The sequence below is a fragment of the Pelobates fuscus genome, chromosome 1, assembly GCF_036172605.1.
Source record: "Pelobates fuscus isolate aPelFus1 chromosome 1, aPelFus1.pri, whole genome shotgun sequence".
Classification (NCBI taxonomy): domain Eukaryota; kingdom Metazoa; phylum Chordata; class Amphibia; order Anura; family Pelobatidae; genus Pelobates; species Pelobates fuscus.
The window spans coordinates 67,367,372-67,391,146 of record NC_086317.1 but is presented as its reverse complement, the minus strand read 5'-3'; the positions used below and the strand labels follow the sequence as shown (position 1 = coordinate 67,391,146).

The following is a 23,775-nucleotide window of genomic DNA, read 5'->3' as shown; positions in this document are numbered from 1 at the left end:
TTACCAGGAACTAGAATTATAAAAAAAAAAGCCCAAGGGTCTGCAGTAGGATTGTTGTTAACAAGTCGGAATCACAAAGATTTAAAGCGGAAAACGGTCTCTACTCTGTAAATCGGAAAATAAAATCCATTACGATTTCCTTTTAAAAATTAACTTTTCGTTAGCTACCAGATTATGCATAAACCACAGTTCCACTTTAATGTTGTATTCGGTGAACGTCTGCTACAAACTTGGTCACATTGTGTCACAGAGGACTTGCAGACAGTGTACAGGGAGGCAGAGCTTCCTCACCCAGAGCATGCTGGGAAGTTGAACACACACACACACCAGCCTTTGGATATGCTGCTGCCGTAAGGTAATACAAGCTCGTGAGTGGCAATACTCAAAGCATGTGTCTGTTCCTAATAATTAGATTAATTTGGCACCTGCAGGAAAGCTGTCATTTAAGTAATGAATTTCCTTTTTATTGCTATTAACCCCTTAAGGACACATGACATGTGTGACATGTCATGATTCCCTTTTATTCCAGAAGTTTGGTCCTTAAGGGGTTAAAGTGCACTTTGTTTACGTTGCTTACTAGTTTGTAGGTAATCTTACTATTCTATGCATATGTTTATTGATTATTTTTCTTTTTCCAAGGGCCCGTCTCAATTAAAGGGATCCTGTAGTACCAGGAAAACAAACCCGTTTTCCTGGCACTATAGGCTCCAAGAGTGCCCCCCGTCCTGCAGTGCTGAGGGGGTTAAAACCCCCTTCAGCCACTTACCTGAATCCAGCACCGATGTCCCTCGGCGCTGGGTCAGGCTCCGCTCACGCTCCAATGGCCACGCGTGCATTAGACATCCCCATAGGAAAGCATTATTCAATGCTTTGCTATGGGGAAAATCTGACGCTGGAGGTCCGTGAGGACATCCAGCATCTGATAACAGACCAAAAGTCAGTTTGGATTCCGGAAACCCTCTAGTGGCTGTGTAAACATTGACTGCAATGATTTACATTGCAGCACTAAGTGCCAAAGGGTCACAGCACCGAGACCACTTCAATGAGCTTTAAAGGTGACTGCATAGCTGTAGAAAACACACACCCCTCAGGGCTGGGGTGATAATTAATAAAATATTTCTGCCGATGCTTTTCAAAAGCATCCGCATAGGAATCAAAGAAAATCTAGTAGGGCAGCCTTTCATAATAAACGCAGCCCCTTCTAGGGATCATACATTAAAGGGTCACTCCACTGCCCAAATATAAATGTAATAAAATAACATTTAGTAGATATACCCCAGATAAAAATAGAGTTGAATTATGTTTTTTTTCCATTGTGGGTATGTCAAAAACAGCTTACACAAGTTACAGATCTCTTGTCTATTGTTTTTGCAACCCCCCAGACTTTCTGTGGCTGTCCAATCACAGTCTTCCCAATGCAGCTCAATGAGAAGTCTGTGCAAGGCAGGTGCTCTGAGCAATTGCTGCCTCTTGAGTTTAGACCCATTGAGCTAAACAAACCAGGAAGTACCAGGACCTGCTGTCTGCTTGAAATGCATTCTAATAAAATCTGCACTTTTTTAAATTAAAAAAAATGACACACTTCACACTTAAAGCACCTCAACAAGCCAATGTAATTTATTAATTTAGGGGTCCAGAGTGTCCCTTTAAACCAAAGACAAATTATATATTTATCATTAGTGACTCTAATAGTAGAATTAAATAAACTCTTTTTAACATGTTTCACTGTTTATGTGTGTATATATATATATATATAGCAAACACCAAAAAGGTTATGGTGGGAAAAATTGTGATTGAAAACCCCTTCCATCTGAAGTCTGTGGATAGTTATTACAATGTTTAACAAAAATCTGCACACCAGTCAAGCCATAAGACTTGCTTTCTGTTGGAAAAGCAAGTCTTATGGCTTGACTGGTATATACTGGTATATATCTTAAAAGCTACACCAGATTTTCTGTTGGGGATATTTCCCCCTATATCGTTCCTCACATCCTTTTCCTATATTATATTAGTATTTTCAGTAAAAAAAATTACACAACTAGCACTATAATCATTACTACAGCTTGCGTTAGTGGTTATGGGGTCTGCAGTACCCTGGCACCTGCCCTGCCCATTTGTAAGTAGCTGAGCTAGCTCATTGACTTGGAATATCAGCTGATCTCTCTTGGCCAATGAGCTAGACAGACAGAGATCTTTTGGAGCGCCATCCATGGGCGTAGGAACCGGGGGGATGGGGGGGACGCATCCCCCCCAGCAAATCATGCGGGGGGGACAGGTAATGGGGAAATCCCCCCCAGCTCCGCCGGCCCCCCTTTTGCTGCAGCCGCCCGAGCGCTCTGCAGAGAGCCTCAGGCGGCTGCAGCTCTGCCCGGGCTGGTGCGTCCATGAGGGCGCACCGCCCGGGCGCAGCCAGAGGAGAGGGTTGCTGACAGAAGGGAAGCGCTCAGCGCTCCCTCCTGTCACTCCCTCAATGTAGCGTGGCCGAGCTCTGTATAGTCCGCCGGTACAGGGAGCATCTGTCTCCTGTACCCGGCCGGACTAACAGGAAGTGCACACTGAGTTAGTCCGCCGGGTACAGGAAACAAAAGCTCCCTGTACCCGCGGACAGTACAGAGCTCGGCCACGCTACAACACAGGTAGGGGAGGGGGGAAGAAAGAAACAGGGGGGGGGGGATAAAGAAACAGGGAGGGGGGATAAAGAAACAGGGAGGGAGGGGGGATAAAGAAACAGGGAGGGAGGGGGGGATAACGAAACAGGGAGGGGGGATAATGAAACAGGGAGGGGGGGGATAAAGAAACAGGGGGGGATAAAGAAACAGGAAGGGAGGGGGGATAAAGAAACAGGGAGGGGGGGATAAAGAAACAGGGAGGGAGGGGGGGATAAATAAACAGGGAGGGGAGGGGGATAAAGAAACAGGGAGGGAGGGGGATAAAGAAACAGGGAGGGGGGATAAAGAAACAGGGAGGGAGGGAGTAAAGAAACAGGGAGGGAGGGGGGATAACGAAACAGGGAGGGGGGATAATGAAACAGGGAGGGGGGATAAAGAAACAGGGAGGGAGGGGGGATAAAGAAACAGGAAGGGAGGGGGGATAAAGAAACAGGGAGGGGGGGATAAAGAAACAGGGAGGGAGGGGGGATAAATAAACAGGGAGGGGAGGGGGATAAAGAAACAGGGAGGGAGGGGGATAAAGAAACAGGGAGGGGGGATAAAGAAACAGGGAGGGAGGGGGTAAAGAAACAGGGAGGGAGGGGGATAAAGAAACAGGGAGGGAGGGGGGATAAAGAAACAGGGAGGATGGGGGGATAAAGAAACAGGGAGGGAGGGGGGATAAAGAAACAGGGAGGGGGATAAAGAAACAGGGAGGGGGATAAAGAAACAGGGAGGGAGGGGGGATAAAGAAACAGGGAGGGGGGATAAAGAAACAGGGAGGGAGGGGGGATAAAGAAACAGGGAGGGGGGATAAAGAAACAGGGAGGGAGGGGGGATAAAGAAACAGGGAGGGGGAGGAGAAATAAACAGGGAGGGGGAGGAGAAATAAACAGGGAGGGGGGAGAAAGAAACAGGGAGTGGGGAGAAAGAAACAGGGAGTGGGGAGAAAGAAACATGGAGAGGGGAGAAAGAAACAGGGAGGGGGGAGAAAGAAACAGGGAGGGGGGAGAAAGAAACAGGGAGGGGGGAGAAAGAAACAGGGAGGGGGGAGAAAGAAACAGGGAGGGGGGAGAAAGAAACAGGGAGGGGGGAGAAAGAAACAGGAGGGGGGGAGAAAGAAACAGGGGGGGAGAAAGAAATGGGGGGGGGAGAAAGAAACAGGGAGAGGGGAGAAAGAAACGGGGGAGAAAGAAACAGGGAGGGGGGGAAAGAAACAGGGAGGGGGGGAAGAAACAGGGAGGGAGGGGGAAAGAAACAGGGAGGGGGGAGAGGGGGAGAAAGAGTGACAAGGGAGGGGGAGAGAGAGTGACAAGGGAGGGGGAGAGAGAGTGACAAGGGAGGGAGGGGGAGAAAGAGAGTGACGAGGGAGAGAGATTGACATCCATCACACACACACACAATCACACAATCATGCCACCCTTACACACACAGAAACACACAATTCATCCTTACACACACTCAATGCACCCCGTGCACACACACACAATCACACAATCATGCAATCCTTACACACACAGAAACACACAATGCATTCCTTACACACATTCAATGCACCCCGTACACACACTCAATGCACCCCTTACAGACGCACACACTGCATCCCGTACATACACAGAATCACACCTTGCAGCCCTTACACATACAAACACAGATTCACACAATGCATTCCTTACACACATATCAGGACATCCCCTACACACTCCACCCCCTGTGAACAAACTCATTGGTGGAACGTGAAGGTGGACCATGGGACCCAGACCTTGAGCTGTGTAAAGGGCCCCCAAAAAATGGAGCTGCTTCCCGTTCTCACAGAACATTGATTTTTGGGACCACAGTTACAAACAGCCTCCAGAGAGCCTGTTCTACACCAGACCAGTGGAGCCAGACTGCAGCTAGAGCCCATCATCATCCTCATCTGGTTGTAAGTAGGCAATCTAGCATATTATTCGTGGCACTAATCTCTAATTTACCTCACATTAAAGAAACACTATAGTCCCCAGAACCACTGCAGCTTAATGTAGTGGTTCTGGTGTCTATAGCCTGTCCCTGCAGGCCTTTTAATGTAAACACGGCGGCACTCCAGCACTGGCGTTAGTTAACATGGCAGAAAAATAATTGGAAAGGGTTAGGGGGGCTACTAATAAGGATAGGGGGAGAGGGGTAGGTAGAAAAATAATTGGAAGGGTTTAGGGGGGCTACTAATATGGATGGGAGGAGGGGGGAGGTAGAAAAACTATTGGAAGGGGTTAGGGGAGTACTAATATGAATGGAAGAGGTAGGGTGGGTTCTAATATGCATGGAAGGGGTTAGGGGGTACTAATATGAATGGAAGAGGTAGGGTGGGTTCGAATATGCATGGAAGGGGTTAGGGGGTACTAATATGCATGGAAGTGGTTAGGGGGGTACTAATATGCATGGAAGGGGTAGGGGGTTAATATGCGTGGAAGGGGTAGGTGGGGTTTCTTTTGTGCATGGAAGGGGTAGGGGTGGTTCTAATATTCATGGGAAGGGTAGGGGTGGTTCTAATCAGGAGGATCCCGGCGCTGTATCCGGGTAAGTAAAACCCCTTCCCTGTAGTGACCCTTTAATGTTATTATTTAATCATTTATATAGCGACTGCAAATTCCGTAGCGCTGTACAATGGGATAAACAACTCCTAGTTTACGGAATAAGAATATACCCGGCGAGTAAAAATGCTATCCCCCCCAGATTTTTTGGGGTTCCTACGCCCATGGCGCCATCAGCAGTAGTGGAGGCAGGGAACGGCACCTGGCAGACACCAAGTAAGAAGTCAAATCACTCTAAAACTGATTGACAGCTTGCAATTAGGGTTGACACTAGTGTACTCCTATAACCATAACCACTACGATGAGCTTTGAAAAATAAGACATTTAGCAATACATGCTATCATCTCAACCTGGTTGTTAAAGAGAAATCTTGCTCTGAAGATGGCAACTTCCTCAGCCCAATAAATGTGATTGTAGTATTAAAAATGGAAAGGAGTGTTTTGGAGGGCAGGGCACTATAAAACACACGTACCTCCAAAGTGTATATAGTGTACCACTGTTGTAGTTTGTACTTGCAGTTACATGTAGTAATTAATAATCTGGCTGTTAGAATCTGATTGGCAAAATTCTAAATTGTATACCACAAATGTTTCTTGTGCCCTCCCACTCCTTCCCGTGCTTGCCACTCCTTCCCCATACTTGCCACTCCTAGCTGTAAATTCCTTGAAATAACGGTTTATCTCTACTCCTCTCTAGGCCCAATTCCCAAACCATCCATGCAACAAGCCTCTTCAATTCTACTCGGCTCAGCCCACCCACCCTGGTTCCTCCTAACTATATAGCATGCTCTTCTAGCTGTTTGGAATCACAGTCAATCACCTTAGCATCACATGATCAGTTGCTGCAAATATATGATTCATTCTCTCTGCCATCACCTTCAAATCCCTCTGCTACCTCTTGCCTCATCTCCCCATTTTAACCTTTTAGATTGTAAGCTCAAGGGTAGGGTCCTCTACCTTTTGTATTGGTCTGTTTACACTGTATTGTCTTTTTCCTAATTGTACAGAGCTACAGAATATGTCGGTGCTTTATAAATGCCAGTAATAAATAATAAATAAATAAAGCACTTCCAGGCGCTGAAGCTACCATCTTCCTGTGATGCAACCTTCTTTCATAATTCCATACAGTCATAATAATTTGCATTACACGCCAAGGTGTGCCAAGATAGCATTGCATTTGCATGTAAAATAAATTGAGCATGACCTATAGCTAACTTTCATTTAGCTTTTAGTCTATGCAATTACTAAAGAAATTCCCTGTAAAGCCACTATGGCAGTAAGTCAGAGGCATAACTAGAAACCACGGGGACCAAGTACAAAAACTGCCCTGCCCCCCCCCCCCATACGTCCTCCCACCCCACACACACACACACATGTACACATACAGGCACACATACATGTAGACACACACATACACACACAAAGAGACCCATACATACACACACACACATGCACTAACAGAAACACACATACACTCATATACACACATACACACTCAGACACACACACACACACAATCACAGACACACACACATTCAGACACACACACACACATACTCACCGACACACACACTCACTCACAGACACACACAAATAATTCATATTTTTACATTTGTCCACCCAGCCTCCCTACCTGGAGAGTTGGCTTGGATCTGTCCCTGGGGTCCAGTGGGGCTTCAGTGAGGCAGACGGCTGTGTTCCTGGCAGAGGCGGCAAGGGAGCTGTGATCTTCCTACTCTGCTCCCTTGCGCCGCGCGGGCCTTCTACTGATGCCGGGAGACAGAATATGATGTCATATTCTGGCTCCCGGCATCAGCAAACGGCGTGCAAGGGAGCAGAGCAGGGAGAACACAGCTTGCTCGCCACCTCTGCCAGGAACACAGCCTTCCCCCGGGGGGGTCCATTAGATGACCAGCAGGCCACCTTTTGGGGCCCCCCTATGACGGGAGGAACACGGGATGCTGAATCCAGGTCTGAAAGGAAGTGCTCGCTTAGTCAGTACTCCCTGACAGACCACTCGGCCACGCTACAAACAGGAAGGAGGGGAGCAGCACAGCTCTCCCCTCCTGTCAGACGCCTGGGAGGTATCCAGGCGGCCCACGGTCACAGGGGTCATGGCTGCGGCCGGGCCCTCTGGAGTGAGGGGCCGGTCACAGCTGCGACCCCTGCGACCGTGGTAGGTACGCCACTAACAGTACGGAATTGCTTAGTTCCTTTCCCTGAGCTGCCCTATTGAACCCTGCTAGAGTGTCAGAATGTGATCTCTAAGGATAAGATTCCTACGATTACATAATACGCCACTGGTCCTTTAACAGACTAACCGCTGGGAATCAATCTGTTTGTCTGAATTTAAATTACTCACCCAGGGCTCTAAAATTATGGAAACGTTATGCGAAAATTCTTGTCCAATGTCATTTTTTTCATTAAGATATGTAATGAAAATTAGTTTAACATTTTTTTAGAGAATGAAAGCCATAAACAGAACCCCCTTGGCTTAACCCTGGGCTTTTTACGGCCTACATGGCCAAAACATTAGCTGTAAGTTTGGTAAAGACACATGCTGTGAGCCAGTATCGCGTCTTTCATTTCCAAGTGGGTTCTCCAGCCTAAATAACATCTCCTTATTTTTTATTAGATTCATTATTTTATGATATATGAAAATAGGCACACTCTATGTGTCTTTTCTGGCCTAGTTATTCCATTATTATTTTTTTCTTGCTAGGGCGCATATTCCTCGTCTGTTTTTTATTACATAAAATCGATATTCTACATAACAGCCTTGGAACAGAAATATGACGACGCCAAGTGTGCAAAAAAAAACTTTATGTTTTGTCTATTGGATAATAACGCAGGCAAGCACTTTTGCCAGGTCAACTCAATTTCCATGTTTCATTTGTGGTTCATTAAAGGAGAAATCTAGATTTATATTTAAAGCAAACCTGACACACAAAAGGCCCTTTAACCCCTTAAGGACGAGTGACGGACGAGATCTGTCACTCAGGGGAAACCCTTAACGACGAGTGACGGACCTTGTCCGTCACGCGGTAAAATTAACCGCAGATCGCCGCAATTGCGGCGATCGCGGGGTTAATGGTGCTCCGGTCTGCCTCTGTATTAGAGGCAGACCGGGAGCACCGGATCGGGCTGTCCCAGCACATGTGCCCGCTCTGATAGCATGTCAGAGCGGGCACATGTGCTCAGTATACTCACCTTCCGCCTCCCTGCACTTCCGGGTTCAGTGTGAATTGCAGGGAGACGGATCAGTGCTGATCCTGCCCCCTGTTAAAAAATAAATAAAGTTTCATTAAAATCCCACCCCCCTTTACCCCTTTTAATAAAAAATTAACCCCTTCCCTGCTAATTGATCACTGACTACAGTGATCAATTGGCAGGGATTACATTTTACTATGATCTGATTATTTTTTTTAACCCCTGAGGGTTAATTCTTTTTTTTTTTTTTTCTAACCGTCAGGGGTTACATTTTTTTTTATTAATTAATATAAGTATTTTAAAATTATATATTTAGCTAGCTGGGGAGGGTGGAAGTTAGTGGGGAATTGGGGGATTTGGTGTTAGGCTAACTAGGGGTTAACGTTAAAAAAAGTTTTAAAATAAGCTTTAAAAAGTTAAAAATTAAGTTAAAAAAAGTTTTAATAACGTTTAAGGAAAAATAAATAAAAAAAACACCCCCCTTTACCCAGTCCAAATAAAAATGAACCCCTTCCCTGCCAGTCGATCACTGCCTACAGTGATCAAAACACAGATCACAGTATTATACTGTGATCACATTTTTTTTAACCCCTGACGATTAACTTTTATTTATTTTTTAATCCTCAGGGGTTTAATTTATTTAATTAACTAATTTAAATATTGTATAATTAAATATTTTTTCTAGCTAGGGTGGGTGGGAGTTATGGGAAAATGGGGAATTTACGGTTAGTGCTGCTTACTGCTAGTTAGGGGTTAACGGTAAAAAAAAAAAAGCTTAGAAAAATGTTAAATCTGTAAAAAAAAAAAAGTTTTAAGAAAGTTTAGGAAAGTTTAAAAAAATTAATAAGCAAAACAAAAGTTTAAAAAATTGTTTTAAAAAGTTAAAAAAGTAGCCCCTCTATCACTCTTATAGTTCTAACGCCAAAACCTAACCTTACTTTTTTCATTATATATGTTATAAAAACCTGACAGAACAGGCTCGCACAAAAGAAACCTAATGTTCTATCACCATGTAACAATTCTTTCTATATCCTTCTGTAAAAAATTGATCTGCTGGAATGTTAGAACCTCGGCTCTTGCATAAGCCCATGATCCACTTCTGCGCAATGTATACGTTCCTGTAATTTCTGTCTTTTGAAAATAAAGAATTACAAAAAAAAAGTTAAAAAAGTTTAAAAAAAGTTAAAAAATACATTTAAAAACGCTCATTACCACTACACCTAGAACAAACTAGAGAAAAAATGATTCCACGCTAAGGTTCAAAATATGCCTTTTGAATTACTCCAGGGTGTATTCTTTAATAAATAGTATGTGTTTGTGGTGAAGTTTCACTAACCAACCATCTAAACTACTCCAAATTGGAACATGGACACAGCGTTAAACTTCAAAGTTAGAAAAAAACTGAATGGCTGCGTCTCAAATGTGCCCCTTCAACATCCACATATAACTGGCAAAGGTACATACGGGCGTATTGCTGTACTCAGACCACATAGCTGAGCAACATACGAAGTATTATACAGTCGTAGCACACATAAGGTTTGCAAAATATACTGTGCAAACTCACTTTGTGTGTCAAAAAGGCAGAAAAAACACTTATTACCACTACACCTGGTACAAGCTAGCGGAAAAATGATCCCACGCTAAGGTTCAAAATATGCCTTTTGAAATACCCTGGGATGTCTTCTTTAAGAAATGGTATGGCTTTATGGTGTATTTGGATCATATAGCCTGGTAAAATACTCTAAAATGGGACATGGGCACAGCGTAAAAATTTAAAGTTTGAAAAAAAACTGGAATGGCTGTGTCCCAAATGTGCCCCTCCGATGTCCACTTAAACCTGGCAAAGGTACATACGGGGGTATTTTTGTACTCAGCCGACATAGCTGAGCAACATATGAAGTATTATAGAGTGGTGGTACACATAAGGTTTGCAAAATATACTGTGCAAACTCACTTTGTGCATCAAAAAGGCAGAAAAAACGCTTATTACCACTACACCTGGTACAAGCTAGCGGAAAAATGATCCCACGCTAAGGTTAAAAATATGCCTTTTGAAATACACTGGGATGTCTTCTTTAAGAAATGGTATGGCTTTATGGTGTATTTGGATCATATAGCCTGGTAAAATACTCTAAAATGGGACATGGGCACAGCGTAAAAATTTAAAGTTTGAAAAAAAACTGGAATGGCTGTGTCCCAAATGTGCCCCTCCGATGTCCACATATACCTGGCAAAGGTACATACGGGGGTATTTTTGTACTCAGCTGTCATAGCTGAGCAACATGTGAAGTATTATACAGTGGTAGTACACATAAGGTTTGCAAAATATACTGTGCAAACTCACTTTGTGTGTCAAAAAGGCAGAAAAAACGCTTATTACCACTACACTTGGTACAAGCTAGCGGAAAAATGATCCCACGCTAAGGTTCAAAATACCCTGGGGTGTCTACTTTAAGAAATGTTAGGCCTTTGTGGGGTAGTTTGAATTTAAAACCTGCGAAGATGCTTGGAAATTGCACATAGGCCCAGCGTCAAAATTCAAAGTTCTGTAAAAACTGATATGGCTTGGTCTCCTATATGGCACTGTAGCTTCACAAAATAGTGCCAAAGTTATTTTTTACCACATACTTTGGCATATATTGGTGAAAAAATGGGGGCATGCTAAGGCACAATAGGCACCTTATGATATACCCTGGAGTGTCTACGTTTACAAATGGTAGGCCTTTGTGGGGGTTTTTTGAACAGTCAAACTGTTATAATACCCCAAATGGAAGCATAGGCTCATTAAATCAGTCTCTCAAAATTCTACTGTGTATACTGAAAAGGACAGGTCCCCTGTATGGCACTGTAGCTTCACGAAATAGTTCCAAAGACTTAGCTGAGCATAATTTGGGGGGTTTGAACTTAGTGGCACATATGAAATATACAAAATGCCCAGCAAAAATGCAATCCGTATGTAAAAAATGCACACAATTATTTTTTACCACAAACTTTGGCATTTATTGGTAAAAAAAAAATGGGGGCATGTTAAGGCACAATATGCACCTTATGTGATACCCTGGAGTGTCTACTTTTACAAATGGTAGGCCTTTGTGGTTTTTTTTTTTTTTTGAACAGTCAAACTACTATAATACCCCAAATGGAAGCATAGGCTCATTAAATCCGTTTCTCAAAATTTGTGAATACTGAAAAGGACAGGTCTCCTATATGGCACTGTAACTTCACAAAATAGTGCCAAAGACATACAATGGGGTTGTCATTTTACTCAGCAGATGTAACTGAACACAAAATAAAACTTTGTACAGGAATAGCACACACCAACTTTACAAAATACACATGAGAAGTTCTTTGTTATAAGTTTGTGTGCCAAAACCCCCAAAAAACACAATTTTACTCCAATATTTAGCAGAGATTGGCGGTGAAATGGCTACGTAGAAAGTGTCAAAACAACCTTAGGTAAATAGCCTGTGGTGTCTACTTTATATAAATATATACTTTTGTGTGGCAATTTTGTTTTCTTTTATGGCTATTAAGCTTACAAGACAAACATACCAAATTCTAAAATCGCTCCACATTAAAAGTTTATTTTACTCCTTGTGCTTTGTGACCTGTAACTACCAAAAAAAACTTAAAATCCCAGACAATTATATATTCTGTAAATCAGAACAACTAAATGAATGTATTTTTAATTACTTTCCTTAACCTGCACTAATTGTGCACACATTATTATTGCAAAAACTGTAAAAAAAAAACACATTTTTCATTTTTTTTTTGCATTTTTCTGTATTTTTTTTATAATAAATAAGCATTTATGTATATATATGTTACATCAAATTAAAGCCCTTTTAGATTTGTAGATTGTGTTGAAAATATTAAACAGAGTATTTTTTTTTTTTTTTTTATTCTTTATTTTTGCGTGCTGCAAACCCACAATAGGTTTACCATATGGATAATAGCAGGTATTAACAGATTTCAACAATGATTATACAATGCATGTGTCAGAGCTTAGCACAATTTTTTCTTTTAGTTATAACAAGCAGATAATCCTAGGTGGTGAGTAAGGTCTAGAATATGTGTAGCTAACGTATGAGATTGTGGTTTTGTTACCTAGGTCGTGGGTCGGTTGCGGAGGTCTGGCCCAGTGTGAGTGTTATCAGCGGGCTGGTCATGGTTCTGGTTCCTTGCTTGGGTCAGTATGGGTTTGGTAGAGGTTGCAATGCTGGTTGTTGAGTCCTGTGAATAAGTCTTCAGTATGTAAACAGAGTATTTTAACCCATCAGAGACAAGGGCTATTTATTTATTTATAAAATATTTTACCAGGAAGGATACATTGAGATTTCTCTCATTTTCAAGTATGTCCTGGTTCCACAAATCATTGCATTGTTACATTAGGGTACAATAAAATACAAAAACAATATTAATATACAATATATACAAAATGTAACACTGTACAGATAGGAAATATATAATCAACCATGACAGGTGCATTCTGTTTTGAGGTATGTAGAGAGGGATCTCTTAAAGGATTTTAGGCCTGGGGAAGATTTGAAATTGTGCAGGTGGTCGTTCCACAATTGCGGTGCTCTGTAGGAGAAGGAGGATCGGGCTGCTTTCTTTTTGTATTGAGGTAGACTAAGTAAAGTGTTGGTACTGGATCGGAGGTTATAGGAAGTTGGAACAGCCGGGGAAAGCATTGTGTTCAGGTAGGGTGGGAGTTTCCCAGAAAAGCTCTTAAACACAAGGCTGGAAAGATGAAGGGTGCGTCTGGATTCCAGCGACAGCCAGTTCTTTTAGCATGTTACAATGGTTCGTCCTGTAATTACATTGTAGCACAAATCGGCAGAACGAGTTATACAATGTGTTGAGTTTATTAATGTGGGATTGCGATGCGGATGCATATACTACATCCCCATAATCAATGATTGGCATCAGCATTTGCTGTACAATCTTTTCCTTTACTGAAGGGCTTAGGCAGGATTTGTTTCTGTACAGGGACCTAGTTTTGGATAAAGTTTACATGCACATTTTTCTATGTGCAGGCCAAAAGATAGATTGGGGTCTAACATCATACCCAAGTATTTGAAAGAGTGGACTTCGGTCAGTGTGCCATTTGAAATTTTTTTGATGGTTAGGTGGGAATTGTGTAATTTAGGTACTGTTCCAAAGAACATTGTGACAATTTTGTCAGTGTTCAGGAACAGTTTGTTTTTTGCGATCCACTTTTCTACCTCTGTAAACTGGTCTTGGAGCACAGCCTCAAGTTGCGGTAGATCGGAATTGCTCGCATAGATTACCATGTCATCTGCGTATATGTGTACATTAGAGGATTTGCAGACATTAGGCAGATAATTTATAAATAATGAAAATAGTAGGGGGCCGAGAATGGAACCTTGGGGAACACCACACATGACTGGGAGAGGGAGGGAGTTGCTGTCAGAAATGGACACATATAGCAAGCGATCCGATACATACGATCGAAACCAGTTTAGCGAATGATCACCAATACCTGAGTTTTTGAGTTTGTGCAGTAGAATGTCATGGTCTACTGTGTCAAAGGCCTTAGCAAAACAAGGAAAATAGCTCCAGTTAGGTCTCCTTTTTCCATGCCAGTTTGGATGTCATTGCAGACTTTTAAGAGGGCAGTTGTAGTGGAGTGATTCTGGCGAAAGCCCGATTGATATGGGGTCAGATAGTTTGATTGTTGGTAATACTCACATAGTTGTGTATGGACACATTTTTCTAAGATTTTTTACAATACCGGGAGCAATGATATAGGGCGATAGTTAGAAACCAAAGTAGTGTCACAACTTTTATGGATAGGCACTACTCTCGCAGTCTTCCAAAGTTTGGGTATGTATCCAGACACCAAGGATTCGTTAATTAGAGTTGCGACGGGTTTAGCAATTGCCGGCGCACTGAGCTTCAACAGCATTGCTGGGATTTGGTCAGGTCCGGACTGGTTTTTCATTTTTAGATTATTAAGATGTTTTTCAATGACACTAACAGGTACAGGTCTAAAATTAAACTTGTCTATATTGTGCCTTTGCAAATTTAGTGAGACCTGATCCACATTTGTAGTTTCAGGATGCGTGCCATTTATTAGCTGGCAATCAGGTCAGTAGAGCATCTGACAAAATAATTGTTAAAGGCATTTGCTACATCTAAGGGAAGTTGCAGGGTTTGGTTATCCACTTTGACAGTGGAGGGTTGGGAGTGGATTGGGGGAGTTTGTAGTTTATTTATGACTTTCCAAAAGTTTCTAGGGTTTGAGATGTTATTGTTCACATTGTCATAGAAATATTGGGCCTTGGCCAATTTTGTCTGTTTTGTGCATATATTTCGCCATTGTCTATACGCACAGTGATCATTCATAGAGCCAGTACGCTTAAACTTTGACCACAAAGAATCCCGAAACTGGTACATTTGGATGAGATCAGCTGTGATCCAGTTCATATGTGCTCCTTTTACCCTCACCTTACGCAGCGGGGCATGCAGATTCCAAATTTGTAGGAGTTCAGACTGAAAGAATTCAACAGCACAGTCTAGATCTGGGATAATGTTTAATCTGTGCCATGGGAGGTTCTTGATATCCTTTAGAAAGGATTCAAGATTACATTTTTTGAAGGACCTAGTTATTTTAACCTTGGGAGAGGATTTAATAGCCTTTATTTTGCGCAGGGCCGGATTAACATAGGGGCTGATGGAGCTGCAGCTCCAGGCCCAGGCCCATGGAATAGGCCCATTGGTTTAAAAAAAAAAAAAAAAAAATTTTTTTTTTTTTTACATTTTTTTTTTTTTTTTTACACACTACTCTTAGGGTTGCCAGGTATTTCTCATGTATTTCTTAGGGTTGCCAGGTATTTCTCAGAAGTATTTCTCAGGTATTTGAGGCTGCCTAGCCGGTGCCGGTATTGCAGTAATACCGGCAATACAAATGTCTGTCTCAGTATAAACATAGTTTATTCTGCAATACCAGCGCCGGCCAGTAGGGGTCGCTGTTTGTGTGGAGAGAGGCAGTGATAAGAAGTTACGGCATCTCCCTCCCTGCCTCTCTCTACTCACTGATCCGCGGGGACCAGTTCTGCACAGAGAGTCCAGACAGCAGCTCCGAGACATGGGGACGCTGAGACATTGGGACACTGGGTAACATGGGGACCCTGAGCATGGACGTCCGCAGGAATTTTTCCGGGGGGGAGGGGGGGACATAATTGTAATGACATCCATGCTTGGCCCCTTTTTGACAGTGTCATGAAAGGGAAGGAGCATAGTCATTTTCACATAAAGCCAGGGTGAATAGCGTTTTCACAACTATGGTGTCAGGAATATATGTTTGTATTCCTTACACTATAGTGTTCCTTTCATCAAATTACAGGAACATTCTGGTCACCATAACAACTTTATCTAAATGAAAATGATGTGATGCAAGGAGGCCCTGGGTGCTCTTTCTTTGAAGGGGTTAAACCGCTCTCAAATGGTTTACCCCCAAAGGCTTCCTTCAGCTCCAGATCTCCAGGTCACTCAGTGGTATTCAACTTCTGAAACAGAGTGTCAGGAAGTGCAGATTGACGTCAGGCATGGGTGCTGCAGATTGGCTAGAGTGGTCAGCTGACCCTCTAAGCCAATCGCTAGTTCCCGATTCATAAACATGTTTTACGTTTTTATGAATGGGGAGCTACTGATTGGCTTAGAGTGCTAGCTGACCCATCTAGCCAATCAGCGGCACCCCTACCCAGCGGCCCTCTGTGTTTCCTGACACTCAGTAAATAAAAGTGAACACATTAACACTGATATTGTTTGTTTTTACCTGGGGAGATGAGAAGGTCCAAAGTTTCCCTGCCAGGCCCAGGTACCAACGCCTAATGATGTGGTGTCCAGAATGAAGTGCTCCAATCTCATTTTCTTCTCCTTCATTTGACACAGTCTTCTTTGCCTTCTGAGGCTCCTTCTGCTCCTTTACCTTTCTGCTACTTTCTGCTTATTTTGCGCCCTTCTGCTCTCTTTCTGATCCCTTTCTGCTCCTTGATGGCCCTTCCTGCTTCTTGCATACCCTTCCTGCTTCTTACTGCCCTTCCTGCTTCTTTCTGCCCCTTCCAGCTTCTTGCAGCCCCTTGCTGATCCTTTCTGTTCCTTCTGATTCTTCCTGCCCCTTCCTGCTCCTTGCTGCCCCTTCCTGCTCCCTGCAGACCCTCCCTGCTCCTTGCAGACCCTCCCTGCTCCCTCTTCCTACTCCTTGCTGCCTCTTCCTACTCCTTGCTGCCCCTTCCTGCTCCTTGCTGCCCCTTCCTGCTCCTTGCTGTCCCTTCCTGCTCCTTGCTGCCCCTTCCTGCTCCTTGCTGCCCCTTCCTGCTCCTTGCTGCCTCTTCCTACTCCTTGCTGCCTCTTCCTACTCCTTGCTGACCCCTCTTGCTCCTTGCAGACCCTTCCTACTCCTTGCAGACCGTCCCTACCCCTTCCTGCTGCCCCTTCCTATTCCTTGCTGACCCCTCCTGCCTCTTGCAGACCCTTTCTGCTCCTTGCTGACCCCTCCTGCTCCTTGCTGCTCCTTCTACTTTACCCTCCTGCTCCTTGAAAACCTTTCGACCCCTTCCTGCTTCTTGCTGCCCCTTTCTATTCCTTGCTGGCCCCTCCTGCCCCTTGCAGAACCTTTCTGCTCCTTCTACTTTACCTTCCTCTATGCGGTCTCCCCCACCCCCCATCCCTCACTTACCTGCTCTGTAGGCTGCCTCTGTGCTGCTCCCCTGCGGTTTCAGTCATGAGAGAGAGGCAGGGATAAGCTGTAGCTTCCTGCCTTTCTCCATTCACAGCGCCACCTACTGGCCAGCGCTGGTATTGCACTGTATTCTCACACTAAAACGAAAAATAGCAGCACAAGCTGAAAAATCCGGGGGGGGGGCAAGTACCCCCTTTACCCCCCCATTCGGATGCCCATGACCCTGAGACACTAGGGACACAGTGGCCCCATGTCTCCCAGTGGCCCCTAGTCTGTGTCCCCATGTCTCCCAGCCACTGTCCCTAGTGTCTCAGTGTCCCCATGTCTCCCAGTGTCCCCATGTCTCTAAGTGTCCCCTAGTGTCCTAGTGACATCAGGACACATGGAGACATGAGGACACAGACTCTAAGGGACACTGGGAGACATGGGGATACAAACACTAGGGGACACTGGGCGACATGGGGACACTGAGAGGCATGGAGACACAGGGAGACATGGGGACACTGGGCGACTGAGACATAGGAGACATGGCAGTGTTCCCATGTCTCCCAGCCAGTGTCCCTAGTATCTCAGTATCGCCATGTGTCCCTGGTGTCTCTCAGTGTCTGTAGTGTGCCAGTGTCCCTAGTGTCTCAGTGTTCCCTAGACTCCCAAAGTCCCCTAGTCTCCCAATGTCTCTGTGTCCCCATGTCTCCTAGTGTCTCAGTGTCCCCTAGTATAAAAGAAAAAATCTCAGGCACTCAATGTGATAGATTTAGGCAGGTTTATTGGACACCGCAACGTTTCGACCTGTACCCAGGTCTTTATCAAGTCTCCAATGTCCTCTATGTATCAGTGTCCCCTATGTATCAGTGTCCCCTATGTATCAGTGTCTCAGTGCCCCATGTCTCTCAGTGCCCATAGTGTCTCTGTGCCCGTAGTGTCTCTGTGCCCGTAGTGTCTCTGTGCCCGTAGTGTCTCTGTGCCCGTGGTGTCTCTGTGCCCGTAGTGTCTCAGTGTCCCCTAGTATAAAAGAAAAAAATCTCAGGCACTCACTGTGATAGCTTTAAGCAGGTTTATTGGACACCACAACATTTTGACCTGTACCCAGGTTTTTATCAAGTCTCCAGTGTCCCCTATATATCACAGTATCTCAGTGCCCCATGTCTCCCTGTGTCCCCTCGTGTCTGTCACCCAGTGTCCCCAAGAGTCTCAGATTTCCCAGGTCTCCCAGTGTTCCCTAGTATCTGTGTCCCCATGTCTCCCAGTGTCTCTCAATGTCCCCTAGTGACATGGGGACACTGGGAGACATGAGGACACAAACACTAAGGGACTGGGAGACATAGGGACACAGACATTCCCCCTTTTTGTGTATGTTCGCCCTTTCGGACGTTCTGGTTATGTGATTTGTGTCTGTAGCCCACCCTTTTACCGCATCCATAGACTTCCTGCTTTACTGAACACTGCTGTTAGGGGGTATGGGTTTACTTGAAAGATGAAAGCATGAGATTAGCAAAGGGTATGTGTTTTCTCATAGTTGCATCCTATGAGTTTCCCTACAGCATCATCTCCATCAGATACGTGACGCTTAGGAGGTAGGACTGTTTTAGTGTTTTTGGTCAATAAGATTTTGTAATTAGGCCCATCATAATTATCAGCACCAGGCCCACTGGGCTCTTAATCCGGCCCTGATTTTGCGCACACAGTACACTAAACAGTGATCACTGAAAGTGTTTGGGAGAACACCGGCCTCCTGGATTCTATCAGGAGAAGTGGAGAGAATCCAATCGAGCAGGGTATGGCTAAGGCTTTTAATGTTTATGCAAGTTGGGGAGGAGATTAATTGCATTGGCTGCAAAGTCTTAAACAGCGTGCAAGAACTATTATTTTTAGGATTCAGCCAATCAATATTAAAATCTCCAAAGACCAACAGTTCACTTTTTGGGTTTTGAGTTATGGTTTCACTAAGGAGATGGGCTATGTCAGAAAGGGAATGCACAGGGGAGCTAGGTGGGCGGTAGAATCCTGCAACAATGATTGATTTACTGCACGGGATCTCAATTGTGCCAGAAAGGAAATCAAAGGTGGCAGGAGGACTAAGGTTTTGTAAAGGGGTAAACTTTATGGAATTGTCCACATAAATAACAATGCCTCCTCCTCTCTTTGCTCTGTCATTTCTAAAACATGAATATATTGAGTCAATGCACAAAAGTAATTTTGTACTTTTACATTGTGTTTCCAAATCTAGTTTTTTGCGAACAGCAAAGGAAATAGAGCAAAATATCACAGCCAGAAAAATCCACCATCTCATTTTGTGAAGGTGTCTACTCTCTTTAATATAACAAACTTTCCAGGCAGGAAATCCATATTGTTCTTACTGTACATAAAATGATGTCTGTTGTTATAGGTGAAATCACCTTTTCTCAAGTCTCAATGGTTGAACTCTCTTTTGTAGAGTGTAGATCCCTGTTATTCTAAAGGCACGCAAAGCATCATGGGATTTGTAGTTCTACAACATCTGAGGATTTACCTTTTGGGCAGCCTGATCTAGGCTCGTACATTGGCCACATAGACAGGCGTTATGAGTGGCATTTTCATGGTTATTTGCTAAAGTGAAAATTGACAGGAATTAAAAGTGAATTTAATGTCAAGGGACCCAACTGTGAGCATTGCTGACTTTGCGATTTTTTTTCAGTTTGACTTTTTTGGCCTTAAATTTGGAATTCACTTTGAATTTACATGGAGTTCCCCAAAAAAGTCTTCCTTTAATAAATAACTCTGATGGTCTCTCTCTGAAGTCACTAATGCAGTTGTCACAAACGCAGCAATCTGTAAGGCAACTGAAGGGGATAAGCAGAGTTGCGACCTGTGCACCTGGATGCAGTAATCTCTCTAATCTTCAGAACCAGTCCATTAGAGTCACATATTAATGGCACCAGGCTGCAAGTAGTTGTCATGAGGAGTATTCTCTAAATCGTCCAAATTTGGGTTAAAGGACCACTATAGGCACCCAGACCACTTCAGCTCAATTAAGTTGTCTGGGTACCAGGTCCCTCTAGGGTTAACCCTGCCTGCTTGTAAACATAGCAGTTTTTAGAGAAACTGCTATGTTTACAATAGGGTTATTCCAGCCTCTAGTGGCTGTCTCATTGACAGCCGCTAGAGGCGCTTCCGAGCTTCTCACGGTGATTTTCACAGTGAGAAGACGCCAGCGTCCATAGGAAAGCATTGAGAACCACTTCAGCTCAATGAAGTTGTCTGGGTACCAGGTCCCTCTAGGGTTAACCCTGCCTGCTGTAAACATAGCAGTTTCAGAGAAACTGCTATGTTTACAATAGGGTTATTCCAGCCTCTAGCGGCTGTCTCATTGACAGCAGCTAGAGGCGCTTCCGAGCGTCTCCCGGTGATTTTCACAGTGAGAAGACGCCAGCGTCCATAGGAAAGCATTGAGAATGCTTTCCTATGGACTGACTGAATGCGCGCACGGCTCAATGAGGAGGAGAGTCCCCAGCGCAGAGGGAGCCCGGTGCTGGAGAAAGGTAAGTGTTTAACCCCTTCCTTCAACTTCAGCCCGGCGGGAGGGAGGCCATGAGAGTGGGGGGACCTATTAATACTAAAGTGCCAGGAAAACGAGTTAGTTTTCCTGGCACAATAGTGGTCCTTTAAATGCTGGCAATGGTTGCATGTTGCTGGTACTTGGTGGAAAAGAGTTTGAGGAACATAAGGTTAGACAAGCGATGCATGCCTTTCCACAATTCAGAGGAAGCCCAGAATCATTTTCTTTGGCCACAAGTGCTTGCTTTGAATATCAATGGCTTTATTTTGATGTTATATTGTTTTGGTTAAGTAAAGATTTCAACCACCTGCATGTGAATATAAATCTTCCTATCTCCACATTAAATAATTGAATGGAATGAGCTAAGAAAATAAGATTGTGGAATTGTCATGCTTAATTAGTACGTTTTGCTATATGTTCAACATCTTTTGCATGAACCAACTGGGAGATTTCAGAGGAACCTGGTTTAAGATTCAAAAACTTCCTTGACTTCAGATCGGGGTGATCTAAGGACACAGATCTAGCGAGAATAAAAAACAGTTGCATTTGCACGTGTCACCATCCCCACCAAAGAAATGGTTCTGTTCATTCACACGTATAATGAATTTTATATGTGGAATTATAACTCATTTAGCTATTCTTTTTGGCATTGGCATTAAATATAAAAAGCAAAATTTTATAGATCGGAAATGCGACTGCCCTGTTACAAGACAGCCTTTGTGGCATATTTGTATTCCGTTCTTAGCATTCTGACCTCTGGGAGAGCCATTCCAATGTCCCATTCAGCTAAGGAACCATAGCAAGTGGAGCTGAATATTGCAATGCCGCCATCCAAATGATTTAATACATGGACCTCTTGGTCAATATTTTTGACATTTATTATGCATGAGCTTTGTGATTGAAGCATTATTTAATAGTTTCTAAAAAAGAATTGTTGGGAACATTTTTACGGAAAGTCGTATTCTTTTTAAGAGTCTTGATTTGTTTATATTCAACAGACCGCACCTTTGGCAAATATGCAAACAGGGCATGTTTGCCAAAAGTCATACTGCAACCACCAACAGTCACTATGAAGGCATTTGGTTAATCTGTGTGTGATTTCTTTTTTTCTTTATTTCGTTCAATTTTCATTAAGTCATGAGTGTTCCACATTAGTACCACTGGCACAGAGAAGAGGTTATTTACGGATATTGTTTTAATTTAATAACGTTTGCCCATGATTTCAGGAAAATATGAATAGTATGGAGAGCAGTCAAACTTAAACTTGCAGGAATTGTGCAAATACAGATGGTATTTGTAGGTATGTGACCGAAGGTTCTAAAAATACATCTGCGGATTTTGTGCCATGAAATGATTATTAAATATACACGCTCAGAATAAATGAGTCACGTTGAGAAACAATAACGATGCACACAGTCTGTCAAAGCGATGTTCTCAGAAGGCCACCATCCCACCAAATGATAGTCATGAGAGGTTACGCTCCAATGCAATGCTTATCGCAGTCTATTTGTGATCAGTATGGAAATAATTAGGACAGTTGCACATATACCTAATATATGTATTCTTTATAAGCAGCAATATCGATAGTGGGTGAACTTTGTAGATTGGACATATCGTATGAATATTTACAATATCTAATCTGCAGCGGTAGAACATTTGGTTATCTGCTGAAGGTTCTTCTAAACTTTGTGTAGCTGCCATCTTGCATCAGATACATACAATGCTGAATCACCAGTAGGTCTGAAGATTTAATATGAAGGGGACACTATAACCACTAAAACAACTTTAGCTTAATGAAGCAGTTTTGGTGTATAGATCATGTCCCTGCAGCCTCACTGCTCAATTCTCTGCCATTTAGGAGTTGCCACTTTGTTTATGCAGCCCTAGTCACACCTCCCTGCATGTGACTTGCGCAGCCTTCCTAAACACTTCCTGTAAAGTGAGATCTAATGTTTACACTTCCTTTATTGCACAGTCTGTTTAATTTAGAATTTCTTATCGCCTGCACAGTTAACAACCTTCTAAGCCATACAGTAGCCTCCCATGTGTTATTACACTTGAATTGACAGAGCAGGAGATAAAAACTTCTAAAGTAAGTTAACATCTAATTGAAAAGTAAATCTTTTTTTAATGCAGGCTGTGTGCGTCACAGCCAGAGGAGGTGTGGCTAGGGCTGCAGGAACAGAAACAAAAGTGATGTAAGTCCTAAATGGCAGAGAATTGAGCAGTGAGACTGCAGAGCCATTATCTACACAGCAAAACTGCTTCATTAAGCTAAAGTTGCTTTGGTACCTATAGTGTCCCTTTAAGAAGAATAGGAAAAAGCATCTAGGCTTTTTAGTTAGTTTTCTACTGCAATAATTAGTTCTAAAGTTCCTTTTTCCAGATTCTAGTGGGGGGGAAACAAAACTCAGTTCTGACATGCAATATATTACATTTAAATATTTGCAAAACAGTTCTTCTCCCCTATAATGTACCTTCTACCTGTTCCATATTCCTGTACTACGTGGCATTTTCTCATACTAGTGACAGATGTTTTTTTTTATCAAAAAATTCTATATACTAGTTTAAGATCCATTAGTTGACAAATCGCTACACCCATGCCACAATAAAAGGTCAAACTAGGTTAAAACATGAGCATGATGAGACAGTTGACAACTTTTCCAGTAGTTTAAAGGGATTATGGTATCTTAAGTGGTCAAATACTACGTGAAAAGTGACTTTAACACGACACACAGGAGCTTTAAAAAAATGTCTTTACTTGCAATCGGCAGTTGGAACATGTGTACATACATAAAATAAGTTCACAGCTTCCAATAATGGAAGATGGCTGAAATAGAAAATATTTATAATCCCCAAATCCCTTACATGCCCCAAAGCTCTTTATAATTTTCCTTGATTATACTTCTCATGCTATTCCACAAACTGTACTCGGACCAATAAATAGAGAAAGAAACAAATGTGTAAGTAGAGTCATAATTAATAATAAATGTAACTGTATCCAAAGTCCAGCTGTATGGGTGGAGGACACCAACTTGCATGTTTAAAGGTCATTGCATGGTGGATTAACCCATTTTTCAATAAATAATAAGATACATACACA

General features: G+C 43.1%; 1 protein-coding gene across 3 annotated transcripts in view; it reads left to right on the top strand.

Moving 5' to 3' along the window:
• Nucleotides 1-201: 201 nt before the first annotated feature.
• The window catches only part of METTL27 (methyltransferase like 27), a 44,721-nt gene continuing 21,147 nt past the window's right edge, over nucleotides 202-23,775 (top strand). Inside the window, exon 1 of one of the 3 annotated variants that reach the window (XM_063443620.1) lies at nucleotides 202-355. The gene's annotated coding sequence lies outside the window, so the exon portion shown is untranslated. Of the gene's footprint in view, nucleotides 369-23,775 lie in introns of all 3 variants that reach the window. The other 2 variants (XM_063443603.1, XM_063443612.1) reach the window with 2 other exon arrangements.